Here is a 4,344-nt window from a genome sequence, read left to right on the forward strand (position 1 = left end):
GAGTCTTGAACATACCATGAACCAACCACCAAGAAAACAAATAAGTCTGTCTTGGAGAGGGTGAAACCAAGTTTCTCCTTGGAGGCTAGGATTTTGAAGCTCAGTCGCACATAATTTGGTCACAATGGCCAGGAGGAACCAGTCCTTGGAGAAGGATATCACTCTCAGAAGGGAAAGTGAAGGAGAAGAAGATTCCAGATAAGATGGATTGATACAGTAACTGGGGATAGGTGTATTGGAGTCAGTAAGACTGGCTCAGGATAGGTCAGGTTTCAGAGCTGTTGAACATAGGGTCACTATGAGTTGCAGGAGAATCAATGCCCCATAAAAACACAACGACAACATGGCCAGAAACCGTTAGTGTCTGAGAAACTGTTGTTTTCAGGTCCTGTTGATTTGAGTATGATTTATAAGCAACCCGATGAATAGCAGACCTGAACCCTGCCCTATCCTGCTCCATCCGTTAGTAAGGGAGAAATACTGCAAGCCTAGGTCATCCTTAGTGATGAGAAGAGTTTGCTCAATGGTGGTAATTATGAACATTTTGGTGTTTTGAAGATAAGATTTGCATGTAAGGAAAAAAAAACAACAAAATAACCCACCCACCACTATTCAAAAGTTTACTTGGGACTTAGAAATTAACATTTAATGTAATAAAATTGCAAACAGAAAATTCTCTTAGAGTTTCAGTTTCATCTAAAAGTCATTATATTTTATAAGTCTATTGAATTTTAACACTTACTGTGAAGGAGTTTATTAGTAATATTTGGCATCACTTAAATATGTTGGCAACTAAATACTTAAAAACACCTTTAAAAATTTGAAACCATATTTAGTATATTTTTAACTATTTTAAGAGAATCTAATTAACTGACTGTCAAAGCTTCCCATAAACTCAGGTGCTTCTAGTTGTCATAAAAATACATTTATGTGGTAAAACTTAATACTGTACATTAACGTAGAATAATTTCAACTTAAATTCAGAAATCTAAATCACTAATTAAAATACTTTTAAAAATTAGAATAAATAAGCTGATCTGTTAAACTATCATGGTATATTTTATTAAATATAAAAAAAATTCTTCACATGCACACGCTTCAGACAAAACATAGGCAATCTTTTCCCATAAGTACATAAAGCCACCAGTATCATTGAAGGGTTGTCAACAGTTGGAATTCACTTGACAGCAGTGGATTTTGATCCCCTCTCAAAAAGGACCTGGTTGTTTTAAACCAATCTGGCTTAAGCTAGTGCCTTTTCATGTAGTTTTTCTGCTAGTTTATATTTGAGTAATGAGAAGAAACTGTTTTTAGTACTTTGATGGAAACTATGATATTGTTTTATAGTTGTTAATGAATCTGAAACTGCAAGTGGGGAGAACTCATAGTCAGAATCTTTAGTGTTATACTCAGGAGCATCTACAGCACCTATAGTGTTTGACTAGGTGGTGTTCTTTCTTAGCTCTTAAAATACACAAATGTCCTTTCCATATAATTTTAAAGAAACTTGATGAAATTCTACATTTTACATTTTATATTCTTAGATCTGCATTACATTAAAATGATAATAAGTACCATTTTAACTTTTTGGGGGATTGTTGTTGTTGTTATGTGCCATCGAGTCGCTTGCCACTCATAGTGAGTCTATGTACAACAGCCCTAAACTCTGTTTTGTCCTGTGCCAATCTCATTGTCTCCAACACACTCATCCTGATTACCCCAGTCACCGAATCAATCCACCTCATAGAGGGCCTTCCCCTCCTACGCCGTTCCTCCACCCTCTCAAGCATGATGTCCTTCTCCGAGGACCAGTCTCTCCTTACAACATGACCAAAATATGTCACACGAAGCCTCAGAATCCTTGCCTCCAAGGAGCAGTCTGGTTTAACCCTCTCCAGGATGAATCTGTTTGTTTTCTTAGCAGTCCATGGTACCCTCAATCCTCTTCTCCAGCACCAAAGTTCAAAGGCATCAATTCTCCTTCTATCCTCCCTAGTCATTGTCCAACTCTCTGATGCATAACAAGTGATTGCAAAGACCATGGCCTTTATCAGACACACCTTAGTCTCCAGAGAGACCCTGTTGCTCTTCAATACTTTAGAGAGGTCCCTAACAGCAGACTTTCCCATCGCAATACATCTTTTAAGTTCCTGGCTTCTGGTGACAAGAGTGTTGATTGTGGAGCCAAGCAGACTAAAGCTGTGAACAATCTCAATCACTTCACCATCCATTCTAATGCTGCCAATTGGTCCAGTAGTCTTCTTGACATTGAGCCTCAATCCATATTGAAGGCTCCAGTCTTTGTTGTTATTGTTGTTGTGTGCTGTCGAGTCACCTGCAACTAATAGAGACCCTGTGTACAATAGCCCTGAACCCTGCACTATCCTGTGCCAATCTTATTGCCTCCAACACATCTACCCCCATTTCCCCAGTCACTGAATCAATGCATCTTATCAAGGGTCTTCCTCTCCTGTGCTGTCCCTCCATGCATGGCATCCTTCTCCAAGGACTGGTCCCTCCTTGTAACACTTCCAAAGTATGTCAGATGAAGCTTCAGAATCTTTGCCTCCAAGGAGCAGCCTGGCTTCACCCTCTTAGGATGAACCTGTTCTCTTAGCAGTCCATGGTATATTCAATATTCTTCTCCAATACCATAGCTCAAAGGCATAAATTCTCCTTCTATCCTCCCTAGTCTCTGTCCAGCTCTCTGCTGCATATCAGTACTTCCAAAATATTTTTAATCATTACTGACTTCAAGAGAGAACACAAATGAATCCATGTAGCAAACCTTAGCAAAGTTTTTGATAAAACACCTTTTATGCCAACTAGTTTAAGTTGTACTGAGGCATTAGCAAAAAAGAAGGCTCATGAATTGATGGAATACCAATGAGCATATTTCCTCTTACAGATGCAGCCATGAATGTATTCACCAGTTCATGCCAGGAAATTTGGAGAACAACTACCTAGACAACTGACCAGAAGAGATCCATATTTGTTCTCATTCCCAAGAATTCCCAACAGAATATGGAAATTGTCAAATAATATAATTAATATCTCATGCAAGCAAAATGTTGTTGAAGATCGTTCATAAATGGCTAGAAAAGTACATTGACAGGGAACTTCTAGAAGTTCAAGCTGGCTTTAGAAGAGGCCGTATTACCAGGGATAGCATTGCTGATGCCAGATGGATCCTGGTTGAAAGCAAAGAATACCAGAAGAATGTCTATTTATGTTTTATTGACTATGCAAAGACATTTGACTGTCTGGATCTTAACAAAGAATGGCTAACATTGAGAAGAAAGGGAATTTCAGAACACTTAATTGTGCTAATGTGAAATCTATACCTAGACCAAAAAGCTATTGTCCAAACTGAACAATGGTTTAAAATCAGGAAAATTGTGCATCAGGGTTTGTTCTTTTTCCATACTTATTCAACCTGCATGCTGAGCAAATCATTCAGGAAGCTGGACTCTGTGAAGAAGAATGTGGCATCAGGATTAGAGGCAAACTCACCAACAGTTGGCATTATGCAGATGATGCAACGTTGCTTGCTGAAAGTGAGGGGGATATGAAAGGCTTGCTTCAATGATTTCAAGTGATATGAATGCTTGAAATAAATGATTTCGTCTTGCTAAGGGCTTGGATCAACAATCAAGAATCAACACCCTCATTATCAGTAGTCAATAAATCAAGACACATATTACCTTAGGCAAATCTGCTCTCAGAGAGTTCTCCAAAATGATAAAGACCAATAATGTCAGTTTGAAGATTAAGGTGCACCTGATTCAAGCCATGGTTTTCTCAATCACCTGGTATCCATCAAAGATCAGTAAATAAGGATGACAGAAGAAGAATTGAAGCCTTTGAATTGTGGTGCTGGAAAAGAGTTCTGAATGTCCTGTACATAGTCTGCCGAAGAACAACAGACAGATATGTGTTAGTAAAAGTGAAACCATAGTGTTCCTTTGAGGTAAAGATGGCAAAACTTTGTCTTTCTTACTGTGTACATGTAATTAGGTGAGGCTTTTTCTTGGAAAGGGACATCATCTTGGACAGACGGAGGGTCAGTGAAGGAGAAGACTCTCAACAAGATGGTTTGACATGGTGACTTGAACAATGGGACTCTCATGTGTCACAAATGAGGATGACACAGGATAGGGCAGGGTCCAGGTTGGCAATTCACAGGGTCACTATGAGTTCTATTCAACTTGACAGCACCTGCCAACAACAACAATGGTAAGTGGAAGGTCATTGTTATTTTATGTCTCATAGAACTAATTTTAAAATATAATATTTTTTAATTTTTTATTTTATTTTAATAATTTTAATGAACATTTACAGAGA

At 38.3% G+C, this 4,344-nt stretch overlaps 1 pseudogene; it reads left to right on the plus strand.

The window, feature by feature from the left end:
- The first annotated feature begins 343 nt into the window (after window positions 1-343).
- LOC102873721 overlaps window positions 344-4,344 on the plus strand; it is an 11,605-nt pseudogene continuing 7,604 nt past the window's right edge.

This window comes from Elephantulus edwardii, unplaced genomic scaffold (genome assembly GCF_000299155.1).
Source record: "Elephantulus edwardii isolate Elephantulus edwardi_28Jun2011 unplaced genomic scaffold, EleEdw1.0 scaffold00021, whole genome shotgun sequence".
In the NCBI taxonomy this organism is placed as follows: Eukaryota; Metazoa; Chordata; class Mammalia; order Macroscelidea; family Macroscelididae; genus Elephantulus; species Elephantulus edwardii.